General features: G+C 40.6%; 1 protein-coding gene across 1 annotated transcript in view; it reads right to left on the bottom strand.

The window, feature by feature from the left end:
• Positions 1-12320, bottom strand: part of LOC126865046 (somatostatin receptor type 2-like) — a 72207-nt gene extending 59887 nt beyond the window's left edge. The window contains exon 1 of the mRNA XM_050617107.1: positions 11921-12320. The gene's annotated coding sequence lies outside the window, so the exon portion shown is untranslated. The remainder of the gene's footprint in view (positions 1-11920) is intronic.
• Positions 12321-16044: the final 3724 nt, after the last annotated feature.

Genomic DNA, 16044 nt, shown 5'->3' with positions numbered 1-16044 from the left:
ATTTGCTCTCCTTTCAATCGTGCGAGCAAATATCTTTTGAACGCAAGCTGCCTGCGTGCACTCTGTTCAAAGAACAGCGCACTGCAAACGTATTTTATCGTTTTCTCCTCTCCTTTTTTATGATTTCACGGCGACACTGCTGCTTTGAACGCGCGCGTTCGTTATACCATGCCGGAATCGCACGCGTTTTATTTGAAACACGAAGCTTTGAGGTTGGGCTACTTGTCTGGAAAATAAATCACGAAACGCGATTCGTTTTACCCTCCGCTAAATGCATTTTCAACCCTTTCATCCATTCGCTTGTACGTAATTTCGTAAACGAACCTGTTTTCAGCAAAATCAGTTTGAAATTTTAATGTTTTGTGTATTTTAATGTAATGTAATGTATTGTGTGTAATGTATCCTTTGCAAAAGCATCAGGCAATATGTACGCATTTCTATTATTTATAACCGACAAGGACGACATTTTCTTAAAGTCTAGAGGAGTATTGGTCGTAGAAGGTTTAATCGCGATCCTTGCAATTCGTTTAACTGCGTCTTTGTTCAATTTGACTGTGTCCAAGAATTTAATCGATTACGTTCATGCTCGAAATTGTTTGTCGAAGAAATGAAATACACTGTAACATTTTTCAAACGATACTCCGTATCGTTCTCGTGATAGAGACCACTATATTCTTCCTGAAGTAACATTTAGTAGAACAGTAAAGTAAACTCGTATATTTCTAGCCAAATTTTCTACCGGACATTAATTTGTCGTAAGATAAGCAACAAGTTCGCCTAATCGGTATAAATTCTACTTCTTTCTTTCATTTTATTTTTCGTACCGGGCAGTATTCAATTAACTGGTTTTTATTACTTAAGCAATTAACCTCGTTTAGCGATGAACGCGAGGGTTGGTCTCACGAAAGCGTACGTGAGTAGTTATAGACTATATTTCGTTCTAACACCTTTTTCGTAAGCTGGCGAGTAGAGAACTCGGAGAGAAGCTAATTTTCGCTGTGGGATTTTTCGTTTCCGAAGTGTATTTGGCTATGACTCTAGGAAAATTCTGAGAGCGCGATTAGAAAAAGGGAAAAAAATAATTTCTCTTACATGATATTTTTTCTACTAATTTTTGCGTATATTATACCTTCCTTTCTGAAGTTTCAAATAAAACATACAAAAATCGATATCATATAATTTTGTGGCGCATAAAATGATAATTCGAAAGTGACTTTAATGTTTTGTGAAAGTGTTAACGCTTCGACTGCCGTGCCGAAATCACATGTTTCGCTCAGGACGCCACGGCAGTATTTTTATTATTCAAAGCATATAACGGCAAAATAATAATAAATCGATGATATAAGACAACATTCTTTCCCAATGGACCGTTTATCTTATTGGTGACCACCGTGGCTCCTTGGTAACAGTCGATAGCGACATATTATAACAAGGCTTTCTTTATTTCAACAAACCATTCGCGTTCGTTGTTTCGTCGTAAGCAAAACGTGCAGAATATATCGTTGAAACGCGTAGAAGATATTAGTAAACGGTATTTGCTGATTCTATATATAATAGTTAGGTATGTTCACACTTCTAACTTCAATTATATGATCATAAAGCAGCATTTACGATTATTTCCTAAGCTGTGTTTATAATAATATTCGTAGATTACTTCTCAAAGATATGGATACAAAACACAGTGCACCTTTAGACGCAAGATTTGTTCTCTTTTTTTTTTATCGATGTTCTAATAAAAATGTTTAATCGTTCAATGGGGCACTTTTTATTTCAAAGTATCTTCTATTTATCGGTTATATTCAAAATGCCCTAACTGTCAATTTTCATTCAATTTTTACAATTGTAAGAAGTTCGACCACTTCGGTCACCAATGACCACTGTGACGTCACAGGAGAAACCGTGACCAACGTGGCAGTCAAAGTGTTAATATACATATGAAAATGACGTTCCTAAGATTCGATTCTTTGTCAGTTCTCCAATATTACCTTTGATCCTGCTACTTTGCAAGTTATTGTAATTTCTTAATATTATCTCCGATATCGCCGACTTAACAATTAAACGTAGCACAATTTAAACATTCTCGATCAAGCGTCGAAGATTCCATCGTTCAGGCAAATGACAGAAAATTGCAACTAACAAGCTGTCTAAAACGCCGCAGCAGAATCTCCAGCAGCGTTCGGCCTAGTGGTCGATTAAGTTGGTCGATGAATTCACAGAGTTTCGTCGGTATTTGTTGCGTAATATGTTCTACGAGCGAGTAACACGCGTACTGAACGCGATCCGAATTTCGCTGTAGGGGGTGGCGCCGTGTAACGCGCGGTGAAATCGCGTGAGAGTCAGAAATTCGCAACGTCCATTGCTTTCGGCCTCCAGGCGAATTTGCCCGGCAATTTTACGATCGTGAAAAAGGACTTTAACCATCGCCGGCAATATTACCGTAAAGTAGACCCATTCAATTTACCGGCGGCATCGTGTTAATGCCGGTTGGTTTGTAAATTTCTGGGCAACCACGTTTATTAGCCCCTCGATGCCATGCAACGTCTTGTTTCAACCAGCCGAGGTTGAGGGAATTTCGTTCTAACAGTGAAAACTGGAAACTGATGCACGAAATGGAAATTCGAAGCTGAAAACGTATTTCAAAGTCGAATGAAAATTCGTTTCAAATTGATTTCTGATAATTTGCTATTTTCTTGGATTATGGCTAATGGAAACGTATCTTTTCGGATATTTTTTTTCAAAACTGGTATAACGTACTAAAATTTGTAGGCGATCAGTTTTATAAAAAAAAAATGTACTTATAGTTGAGTTAATTAACAACTGATTAAAGCAAATTGCAGCGTATACCGATGAAAAATTTCGTTAAAATGAATTTGAAATATCAATAATAATTATAATTGTAATCGTGTCCATAAAATCAAGCTCCCGTTAAGGTCTTCAGTTTTTACAACCCTCCTTGGAAAATCATGTTCTCAACAGGTTGTCAAGTTATATGGCGACCTATGAATTTTAGAATTACTATCGTGTATATCCAGATGAGAGGCATCAGCAGACAAACGTGAACGAAGGTTGTAGGGCTGGCTCGAGTCGAATGCGCGAGTGTGTTTGAAACGTACCCACCCGTCTGATGGCTTTTGTTGGACGAGTTCTATACAATGCCGCGGTAAGTGCATAAGTGAGATAATTTCGATTGTCCGCGTCAGCCGTTGGACACGCTGTAAAAGTCGACTCCTTTCATTCTTCGTTATTCGCCTCCTCGTTTTCTATTTTCCACTGTACCTTCAATCCCTCTACCAACTGCGCGCTCTTTGTGTAATATTCGTTTTTCTCTTTGCTCCTCTCTAGCGTACGCGTTCTCTTTTTCCTGTAATCCTTTCGCGTCCACCCTTTTTCCCCCTTTTTTTCTACATCTATTCACCCTGCTTCTCTTTTTGCTCATCCTTTATCCACTTTGCATACTCGACTCCTCTTTTTCCAACGATTCCAGATTATACGGAATCGTATTTGAAAGGCGAGAAAAGAAGCGACGAGTTTCTGGCCCCGATTCGACCCTAAATGACGACAAGAGTGGAAAAAAGTGATCCAAATTCGATAAATCTGTCTGGCGAGTGGTACGATTTGCACAAGTATATTCTTGGACGTTCTGACAAGCGGTAGGAGGCGAAAAATCGATCCGACCGCGTTCGATTTACATCACAAAAGGGTGTGACCTCCGGTTTCCAGGAGATAAAGAACTGTGCGTGTCAAGTCGTTTAATCCCAGGCTGCGATATTTACCAGAAAAATGCGTTCTTCGATTTTTATAAATATTCCCCGAACCCGGACTACTTTTAATCCTTGGGTTTTCCTTTCCATTTACGTTGAAATAGAACGTTCGTCTCGTAACGTAAATTGCGTGTCTAGGAAGCTCGAATCGGAAACGCGTTGCGTGAATTTAGAAAGATTGAGAAGAAGTAGAACGATTGAAAACACGTGTTATCATCGCGAAGAAAGAAGAAGAGCGAGGTCTATTTTTATTTCCATAAATCAACGTAGGCGACGTTCTATCTTGAAGTGTTAGACAGAAGATTAAATACCTCGGGAGAATGAAATGTTATAATCAACCTCATTGTCGCAGACCGATTGCATTCTACTCTTCGACCTTCTCAGAATTGAATTTTCCTTTTGCCTATGGGAAAAATATTTTTTTCAGGGTACAGTTAATGCTACAAACTTTTTGCTATGTTACGTTCAATTAACGATTCGTTAAAGCACAATATTGCGTTTACCACGTATGCAATACGAAACGTGAAATGGTGAAAACTTTGTCCCAAACGTATCGAATCCAGAAAGACCCAAACACGTATCTTTCCTACGACAACTCAATAGCAAACGCGTTATCAAAAACACATGTCGCCTGCAACATCTCACACTCTATTCCGGTATTACAATTCTCGTCGCGGCAATATACAGACCAGGAAACCAGACGCCATAGGAAATCGATCCGAAATCGATCTTGGATACAAAAGGTGCGAGCGTCACGTCGTTCGTTTGTGACGCTGCGCCATGGCAAAATTTAATATACCTGCTGGAGAGCGAGGCTCGTCCACACTCGAGCGACCTGTTCTTTTCATCAACAAATTCCAAGTAGATTTATCGTGGCTGGAAAGGGTTGGGTAGCGCGAGCAATGGATCCTGACTGGCCCATCCCTTGTGCTACCGACGGTAACCGGTGGCTAATAAGAGAGGGGAGGTTAGAAGATGACGCTGTTGGTATCTTCCGCGTGTGTCCGCGTGGACGCGCGTCCGTTCTGTCGACGAAACGAGAGGAGAGGGAGAACGAAGCAAGCGGAGAGACGTCGGAGAGCTACCTATGGATACCTATATGCGGGTCATGGCGCATGTCAGGCCCGAGAGGGTGCGGCAGAGAGTGGTATACCTCGAGGACCAAACCGCGCCAGGGCGGATCCGTCTTTTTCTATGCTCGATCGTGTTTTCGCTTGTACTCGACCGCCGCAAATCCTCTGGACGCGAACGCTCTCTTTAGCGGTGGCCGCGTCTCGCTTCAACGTGTACCAGCTCGGCTAAATCTCGCTGTGCTCGTTTCCACGCTCGACACACTTTCTTTGTTGCCGGCCGCCGATCCCTGGCAATTCGGCCATCGACGATTTTCCACCTCTCGTTTCCACGCGACTCTAGTTTTTTTCTCTTTTCTTCTCTTCCGCTGCTTTCGCTCTGCAATTTCTACATACACGCGTCCAACTCTCAAACGCTTTAGCCCTTTGCAAAACAGAGAAATTTCCCTCTGTTTCGCCGATCGACTTGCCTTTTTTCTGCAACATCGTATTCCGCTTGCTTCGATCTTCTCGTCTTCGTATCGTTACGCTGAATCGCAGAGAAATCGACGACTTCTATCGAGTATCCATCGACTTATCGAGTTTAACGTGCTACGTTTTATCTCCGACGTATGGTTCCTCGCTCAATTTCTTCAATTTCCGCTGGATTCTATAGTCATAGTCTTTTTCGGGTGAGAATGGATACGGTTAAGATACAACGTTCTGATAAGGACCGGTTCCTGGTGCATTTTCTAGCAGAAATCCTGGTGTCACAGGTACCCTCATCGGCTTATCCTTCGATTTCATCGACTACGTGGAATCGCTTAGGAAACCAGTATCGCAGGTTTCCTTCTCCTCTGTTCTTCCTCTGTTTTAATTGGCACTTCGCTTTAATTTCTTCTTTAGAGATACGTGTTATTCCTTGCTGAGTTTCTAATCGAGCTCTTCCGCCAATTGCTTTTAATTCCATCCAAGTATTCCTATAGTCAGTTCTTTTAGTTTGGATTTTGATTTTAGAACGGACAGTGAATTCCCTTCGAGTTCCGACCGAAGCTTTTGTGACTCGAATTTCGATTAGTGGCTGCTCGATTTACCACTTACAGTCCTGAGAGAAACAAAGCATCAAATCCCGGTTTATCCGCGATTCGTTGCCAGGGTCACGCGGGAAGCCGACTTGTCGAAGACGCACGGATCCGACCACCCTAATCTCGAAACGCGAGCGAAATTTTTACGTAACGTTCGCGACAAAGTTTTTAAACTTCTCTTATTTAGAGCGATTGGTTTCTTGCTTCAGCAAGACGTTGACAGTAGGAAGTTGTCTTTTACGTCATTCGCGTGATTAAAGCTGCCAAAGTTTTGCCATTATTTGCCAATCTAACAAGGAAAACATCTTTTACATTTCCATTGTCATCTACTGAAACAAACGACGAAATTTACAAAGTGCGATCGACTGTAAGGAGGGAAATATAACGCCTGAGGGCGCCGTATCGTCAACCTCGCAAGTTCAGCTAAGAAATGTGCAATCAAAGAGCACCTCGCTTGGATATTTCTCCGAAGATCGAACAGAGTTGTATAATAGTTAATGTAGCGAATTCGCAAATGATCTTCCTCGATGAACGAACAGATCGAACAGATGAATTAATATGGTTTCTTTAAGCAGCCGGATCTCTGTGAAATCAAAGGTAAAGGAAGTTTCATTAATGTTAGAAGTTTGACCTCGTTTCCTGCTTGCAGTCGATCTTTTGTTTGATCGAAGCAATCTTCCTGACCGATGCAAATCTACAGGTATATAATCGTAGAACCTTGACTGTTTTAGAGCGAGGCAATTTGCTGGCAATTGTAGATAGAACGACGGTTGATAGCATTCAAATATTCCAGCAATATGTCAATTTCAATGGGCTGCATTATTGGGCGTGTGCAGAACTACAGCGAGACGAAAGATGGCCATTTTGTGCGATTGTTAAAATAATATACGCGTTCGAAGCGAAGACAAATAGAGGCAGCTATACGACAAAGGAATTTCTCGTAAACGAAAAATACGAGGATAAGAATTAGAAGATAAAAGTTCGAAGGATGTAACAACTGTGTTTTTGGTATCGCGAAATCAATCGAGAACGTAACAAAAAACGCTTTTTTTATTTTTACTGTATCGCGAAATAGTGGCGGGTGATGATATTTTCGAATCAATCCGAGTGACGAGAATATTAAATGGCGTTATTCGAATAAAAACTGGCTTCTGTCTATCCGATATATCCAATTTAATATTTGGACAATTCTTTTTGTTCCGCATAAAGCGCGAATATTCTGTCGGTGTTCCATCTATGGCCAGCGGAAAAAAATTTCGACTATTCAATAAAGAAACGACGTACATGAAACCGCGATATCCCCCGAATGAAGCTCCAGCTTTTCAAGCGCGAAGGAAACGATTTTACGAACGAAAAGACCACTGGTGATATTAATTCGAACGAAATGCTACCGTTCGGGAAAGTATTACGCTTGTGTGTTCGAGCTTCTGGGTTAATTGCAGTTTCAAATTATCCGAAGCATTTAAGTGACTATTAAAATCTCTGAATCTAAATTTGCCGCTTAACTGTCGTTTAATCATTCGTCGAGTCCGGCAGTAAAAATAATATCCATTTCTGGAATATCGAAGCCAATGAAATTCCAGTGTCAGTTTACTCGCTAGCTTCCTTTCTATAACACGCACCAGTAGTTCAAAAACGTCATTTCCTTAAACAAATCTATGAATAATCCTAAACCTTTAGATTTCTTGCGTTTAAATCAACTCATCCTACCAAAAGAGTTTGATAATTATTTATTTATTTTTATCGCATTTTATTTATTCTAATTATTTATTTTTATTGTTTCTCTCATTCAATGAAATTTATAACAGATCTGCCAACTAGGAACTGTAACTAATTAACCTGTAATTTAATACAGCTCTCAAATATCATTTTAATTGGTCTCTGCCACGCGTATATACATATTCTATACTATAGAATTTCAGTACTTGCATTGTACACAGGAATATATTAATAATCACAAAAGAGAAATATTGAAATTAACGATAGCCATAAAGATAGCATTGATATCTCTCCATATAGCGAAAGTTATTGGTAATAATCAACATGGCTCCATTTCTAGTCGAGCCCCTTGACCCATGACACAGTAGTATCAAGGGCCAAATTTATGGCACCCTCAAGAATTTATCGCCTTTTCTTCCTAAGTTCCATGATAACAGAAAACCGAACGACTATTGCAAAAGCTCGAAGCTTCACGTTCCCTAACGATACTTTGACAACCTATTTTCCTAATGAACAGTTTGCTCGGGAGAAGAAACCTCGTTACGATCGTCTCTTTAATCATAGATCAAGCAAACCTTCACATTCTCTGACAATTCCACAAACAACCTATCTTCCTTATGAAAAAATCGCCAGAGAGAAGAAACTATCTACTTTTTCTATTAGTTTTTTCTACGGACGCAACCAAGCGAACAAACTTTAATTCTCAGACGCGTAACGACATTTATAGGTATAATTATGATATTTCGAACGCGACAGGATCGATCGAAAGTTACGCAACATATGTCGGATCGTTCGACGCATATTTATCTAAGCGTATTCGAGTTCATAGGCGGATCAGAGCTGTTGCTCGAACGAACACGTATCCTGGTCTGTGATCTCGATTTTCACGCGTTATCGTTCGCGTGAGAATGAGAGCAAAGAAACGAAGAGGATGGAAAGTTGTAACGCGAAGGTTCGATGCTTGCCTGGAAAATAGTTAGGAACCTGCTGCCGTTGACGTGAGGTTATTAAACATTGAGCGAGTTATGTAAGACGCGTGACAGCATCCTGACAGCGGACGTACTTCTCACGAGTTTCCGCATATGCATAGTAGTACTCCTGAGGTTTAGTGGAAACTAACTAACTAGATAAAGTTTTTATACTATTTTTTCGTATTTTTGTTCCTGTGCTGCGAAACCACACACGATGCGATCAAATTGAACCTTACTTGACAATTTGAATATCTCACGACTCTAATTATCACGTTCTGGGATCAATTTTATCTCTCTGGAATTTAGCTTAGTAACTTCAACACGTGACAAATTCGTAATTATTATATGCTAAAATCAATTCTATTTCCGCAATGATACGACCAAAACAGTAGAAAAATAAATAGAAATTTATTTTCGTCGCTCATTAATTAAGTAATTAATTACAACGATTTCATTACTTTGATTATTTTTTGCCACACTTTCGTTATTTCATATTTTTAAGGGTTTCCCGGAGGTTAATTTTCCGGAGATGCGTAAATCCCTGCAATCTGCTTATACGTATAGCAAAAGAGAAGTTAATGAAAGTTCGTAGAATTGAAGTGTAAACTAAGTTTCTAATTTAATCGTTTCCAAGTATTGTAGCAATTAGTCTCATCATCGATTCGTCCCGTTATAACACCATAGATAGAGCTTGATATAGTGTTACGTAATTTATAGATTCTTTTTCCAATCGATCCAAGTCCCGTACATACGCATCACTCTTGGCTAATTGGAAGCAACTATACGTTAAATTTGATGGATATTTACTTAATCGTGACGAAGCATCGACGAAGGGACACGTCCATTCGCCCCTCAGGTTATTCGTCGTCGTATATGCCATGATGTTGAAAATTTCATACATTGTGTTAAGGATGCTTTTATCTGAAAAAACGACGTCCATTTTCGATCGTCCAATTTCGAAACAACGCACTCTCTACGACTATCTCGAACAACGGTATATTTTAATCTCTCTATTCTTAAGATTTATTCTTTCATCTACTCTTCTCTACTCTACTCAACTTCTCATGAAGTTGAACTATTCGCCCTGGAACAATCGCAGGAATAAGATTATCTGTGCAGTAGAGTTCTAGAGAATAGTGAAACGGTATCTCTGAAATAAATATCTTACAATCGTTTAAGTTGTTTCAGGTATGTCTCACTTGGATAATAATTTCTCGATTTTCAGTGCAAACAGCCTAATTAATATCAAAATTAATAGCATACTCGACATTGCAAATTAGCAATAGTTATAAATAGTATCTGAAAATTCCTTCAATTATCAGAATTTCATCTAAAATTCCATTATAATATCCTCTATCCTTTCATCTTCTATTCCCACCGAAAAAAAACTGCTTTAATCAACCTACACGTGAAACATGAAACATATTCTGCGAGCATCGTACTAGCGATAAGAAAAACGAGCGAACAAGCTAATTTTTTCAAGCTAAGGGCAAACACATCTATCATAATGTAACCTGTTTATGCAGTGTTCTCGCGACAAGCCAGCATCCAGCGACAACGTTGAATCGTGCGGCATTTTACAGAGGTTGATCTACTTCGCAGCGGTGACACGAACCGAACGTCGCCAGTGCATATTTCCCATGGCTTGGGGAAGTTTGTGCCAGTACGAGACAAATATTGGGAGAAAAAATGAAGGAAAAATGGCAACACAGTGGTACTCGAAGCTAGAGTACAATAAGAAATGACCCAGAAAACGATAGGAAAGAAGGGTTAAGCGGAATGACTGAGCATCGTGATGTGAACAACGAACATGCACAAAGTGTATGATGAAAAAACGTATCGAGGTATGGAACAAGGTCAGTCAATTATTTTCCATCTCCGCGTACATTTGTGTCTCGAACGAGGCGTGAAATGTCGCTTTGATAATTTTTCACCTTGTATCGTGCATTCAAAAATGTTTCAACCGTTCGAAAAAATGTCAAACACAACGAAATGTTAACGTGAATTTGTTTCACAAATAGTTTGCTTTGATATTTATTGTAATGTTGAAATTATAACTGTTGGAAATGTTTAAAATAGAGCAAATTGTTTACGTCGAATATGATCAATCTCGTAAACAGTACGCCCTGACATTTTTCATAATGGAATTCTCCGTCATATATCATGCATTTACAAACAATTTATCTACTCGAATAAATGCTAAATGGAGTGAAACGTGTACGTCATATTCATTCAGCCTTGTAAACAATTTGTCTTCATATTTTTACATCACAAGTATATTCGTTATAGACTAAAAATGTAACGTGAACGTTATTTATCGTGGTTGATCTATCTCTCCAATCTGATGCTCTGATATTTCGTAGTAAATGCTGAACTTTCTCGAAAAACGCGCTCGAGCTTTGTAGCGCTGCGCGTTCGAACGATAACACTTTATCGGGTCACGTCAAAAGGAAACGTCGATGGAAGTTTCCAGTGTTGTCTCGGCTTTCCACCTCGGTGGACAGCCCGTCGAAATTTCAGTTTTCGCCGAGTAAATAGAAGTGGAAAACACCGACGTGGCCACGGTACACGTGGAGCCTCAGTCAATACACCCCCTATGGAATGGTCGAGGCTAATAAGAACGGACTGTCTTTTACAAGCTTCTTCCGACGATCAGTTTACGGAAAATGGCAACGTTTTCGCGGCTAATTTTTTAATTTCCTTATCGATCGTCCGATGTTAAAAGAATTCTGAGTTTTCTCGCAAATAAATTCCGGACGACGAAGCAGCGACGTCCAGCGGAATCATCGTGCATGCAACATTTATGTCACGAATGCTCCGAAACGTTCGTTCATAACCATATGAATTATTCAGCTCCGTGTTTCTTTCCTGCCACTGAAGTACAATTTCCGCGCGACGCTGAGCGTCGCATAAATAAACGTGTCACCTCACCGCGTGTCTTCCAGTCTTCGTGCTTCACGATATTATTTTTGAACCGCGGATGGCCGACCAGGAAAAAAAGAATCGATGTCACGGCTCGCGTGAAGCGTCCGTACTCGTGTTCCGTCCCTTCACGCGTTTTACGAGACGGCGGCGTCTGTCAACGACCTGTTGAAGCGGGAACGTTAACTAGCTCGCGAAAAATTATTGGCCCGTCGGGATTCTTCAAAATATACGATTCAACCTCGATCCTTCGAAACGTGATAGCCTCGTGGTCCATCCCCGCGCTCCGAAGTTGCCCGCTAAATTTAAGTTTCCTGACCCGTTCTTAACGTCTTCGACCTTAACATTCAGTCCATTTAACTTCGACGTCGCGTGACTATTAACGATACCGCTATTATCGTCGTTTCTCTTACCTTCTCTGTTCCCTTAAATCCTGTGCGGCAAGATGGATCGAACCATTTGCCACATCGCGTCCTTCGTCGTTGAATCGAAACGGAATGCTTTATGGGGAGCAGAATCACGAAGAGTAGGCGAAGAAAATAGTCCCGGAACTGTCCGAATCTCGTGCTGACAACAGAGTCACGTGCACAAAGGGTAGTTAGGATGGCGTACGACAGCAGCCGAAATTCGTGAGCACTGGAGGATTGGAGCGACGAGTAGAGAGGAGCCGTGTCGTCGCGACGTGTGGACGCGCACTGCTCGAGAGACGCGGACGGCACGGTGTCTGGGCGTCGCGACGACGGCAACGAACACCACCACGACAACCACGACGTCGACGTCGGCGGGTGCTACTAGCGGTCGGTGGTCCAGGGACGTACGGCGGCTGCGCAGGCGCACCAACAATTCTTCAACTCTGCCTGTCCGATTAAATTAAAGCTAGACTTTTGTTTTCTCTTTCTTCTCCTCTGTTCTTTCCTTTTCCCTTCGTTTTCTTCCACGGCTTGCTCTTTCATAGTTCCTTCTTTCCTGCTCGCCTGGACTTTTCTTCTTCTCTTCCTTCTCCTTCGCCTACCCTCGGTGATTTCCAAAGGTTGCTACCTTCAAACACCTCTTCTCGTCACGCGATGGAGATTACCGGTTTTGGGGTTGCTTCCGGTGACGCCGGGACAATAATCTCAGGGGAACAGTGCTTTCGACGGGGAGTAGTTACCTCGCCTCTTTCCCCGTGATCCCATTGCTTGATCTCTCGGATTTGTCCCCGCGTTAATGATAACGCGTTAATTGTAACGCGCTTTTGGCACGAGAAGAGAGAATAACGGCGAAGTAAATAAATTAGAAGGGCAATGACGAGTTGTAGAGAATATGAGGGAGGTTTCTTTTATTTACACAGATAGCCACGCATCCCGGATCAATTCCCTCGAGTTAAATCAAGAAGCATCGCGTCCTGCGTCATATAGATCTAGAAATACTGTGGTAGTTGTCCAGAGAACCTTCTCAAGTATCGAATAACGTGTTGTAAATCTGCTGAACGAGTCAGTGACGTGCTATTAATTTTGAGTAACAGATTTTACTGACTAAGAAGAATGGTTCTCGTTTATTGAAAAACACTGTTGTTTTGAATTACAAGCGAATGTAAGTAGCGGAATATTGACAGTGAGGAAATTCAGAAAATTGCCTATCATTGTATATTAAATTAAGACGATAATCTTATCTTAAATCTTATCTTAAAATGATTGTCAACCTGAAAAGTATCTCTACTCCTATACACTAAACCTGAAGAAAACCAAACTTCTGCAACAACATATCTGTCCTCCATAACACCTATCCGCAATGCCTATCTTGTCAAACGCAGCGCATAAGAGAGCTTCAACGACGATATCCAATGTATCGTTCCTCGCACACTGTTCCAGCTGAAATTCACGAAGCGAAGATTTTTGCAGACGCGAAAGTCGTGCGACACATACCGGACGCTTTTGTCATAAAAATTCGACTCGGTGAACTTGGACGTCTCGACAAGCAGCTTTATCTTCGACCGCCGTTTTACCGACGTCGTTCAGGACGACTTATCGATCCCCTCCGGCAGTGATCGTGAAGAGAGTCAACTTGCAAGAGTGGTATCGCGTGATCACGTGGCCGCAGATAAAGACCATGGATGTGCCGTTGCACGTTGCATTATTCTTATGATTTCCATAAAATCCAGTCAGCACACACACACACACACACACGTGCGATGTTCAAGAAGCAATCGTGGGTTATGAAGAATTGAACCTGAATTATAGAGTACTTTTTCAAAGTAACCCATTGAGAAAATACGCCGTGTTAGACGCAGAAAGAGACACTTTGCATTCGTGAAATTTTTAGTGTTCAGCAAAGTTACGCGAATACCTCGGGAATGCACTTTGCCAAAGTGACGCAGTTTATTGCTAGCTTGAACGTGTTTTGCTTAAAAATACCATATAACGATGTATTGAGGAAATTCTCAGTTACGTGAATAAATAGTTCGGAAAGTTCTCGGTGACAAAGATTTTTGCAGTAGATAGTTGAAGAGGAATTCCATTTGAATATGTACTCTTTGAGAAAATCAGAAAAAGTCTTTCGTTTTTATGGCTGTTTATTCAACCCTATGAAGGGGTTGGTTTTAAAAATTTTATATGAAAGGATTAGGATAATTTGCTTCTCGGAGTAATTGTAGGAAATCGACGTAATATTTTACCGATTATTCTTGGCATTAGTTTTAATCCTTCGCTTGTCTGCGAGCGTTTTAACATGCGAAAACATCGGAGGGCAATTCTTTAATGGGAAGTTCAGCAGCTCTTTCAGAGGGAACATCTCGATCAAACTTTTTCAAGATTATCATTCAAGCCTTTTATCATGGAGAAACTTGCAGGATCGCAATTCGTCTTTGTAAACTAAATTTTCTTTAAAATGTAAGACCATTAAAGCGTCGGAATTGAGTTATGAGATCGTTAACTGACTACTTCCTTGGGGGACGTGTGCGGTAGATGTCAATTTCCTGTAAATCTCGGAGAAATATTGCCTGAAGCAACGTCGATACGAGCAACAGTGCTTTTTTAGCACGCATTTTTGTTGGTGAAGCAGCTCGTCGCGTCCAATATCGAGCTGGACTACTGTAAATCTCGTTGCAAAGTCTCGTTGTATTCTTTTCGAGTTTCATCCAGTTACTGAATTCGCGAATCATAAACGCCGTTTCTTTTTACTTTTCTTAATGAACGTGTTTCCTAAACGAACTTTGTGCGAGAATACCAATCGAGCGTTGATCGTGACATCTCTTTAATAAACTGACACGAAACGAGAGAACCCTGCTAATATCTAGATGTGTAAATATGATTTCCAAGCTCTCCAATCGCTAGGATACGTTCCATTTGTTAATTAGATTTTTACGGTCAAAGTCGCGGACTATTTTTAACGATGACTCCGCGGCTTCGCTATCGATTTATTCGACTTTTTGCGCGTCGAATGTCGAATGTCTCTCCAGGAATAAGGTCATCCCTAAAAGAAGCTTTCGCCGGACGAGAAAAAGAACACGAGGAGGGACTGTCGAAGCGTCAAAACGTTCTGAACTCGCTTCAATGTCGTGTTTTTCTCGCCGTTTATCGAAATAGGGGGAGGACTTATGGATAAGCATCATTCGTGAACATAAGTACGACACGAGTCGTATCGAAAACATTTTACAGTAATATTCGCTTCAATTTACGACGTGCTCAGCAGCGTCTTTATCCCGCTTTTCAGCGTGAACTTTCGCTTACCTCCCATCCATAAGCGCAAACATTCGTCGTTAAAATTTATAATGGCCAATCTCCGGTATCAGTGCTTCTCGAGTAACAGAGATATTAAGATCTGGATCACAATCCTAACGAGTGGTGTGGAGAGACACTAGTTTATTCAAAATTTAGTCCACCTTGCTGAGGTAGGTACAGACGCACGATATCGTGGCGTTGTGATTTCGCAACCGGTGACGCAGGATTATATTTTTAATAATGCGATGCACGCAGACGTAAGATTATACTACTAGCAATATTATATATTACACGAAGGTGCATACTCGCGCAATATTATTATCATACAATCATAAGGATGAATTTTATAAGAGATAGTGCGTACTTAAATTTTGTAAAAGAAAAATTAGAAAAATAGATGTACTCAGTAATGACTAATTTTTAAATGTACGTAATTTGTGTTCTTTTTTTTTTTATTTTGAAACTATACGGTACGGATTGGTAAAAATTTCATCGCTATCTCGTCGTAGCGTTTATTTTTATAAAAATCAAGTGTTACCTTTGTCACTCTTCTTACAATTTAATTTAGAGGATTGCGAGATCTTTATAGACTGTTTCAATAACTACGTTATATTTTATCTGTTAGTACGCACTCTTGTGCCATATCGATCGTTCGCACCTGGTTTCTAACACCAAGAAATAATCTCTTCTCCAAAAGCTTTTTCAAAAACTCCGATAAATTACCATCTCTCCCCATAAGAATCCTGGAACATCGTTCAGTTACGTGCGTAGAGGTACTCGCGTGAGAATATGCGGTTGCTTCAGCCAGGGTAATGGGATGAAATTTCCACGAAAGGTTA

This window comes from Bombus huntii, chromosome 4 (genome assembly GCF_024542735.1).
Source record: "Bombus huntii isolate Logan2020A chromosome 4, iyBomHunt1.1, whole genome shotgun sequence".
NCBI classification, from domain to species: Eukaryota; Metazoa; Arthropoda; class Insecta; order Hymenoptera; family Apidae; genus Bombus; species Bombus huntii.
Note: the sequence above shows the minus strand (reverse complement) of the source record. Positions and strands in the feature narration are given on the sequence as shown.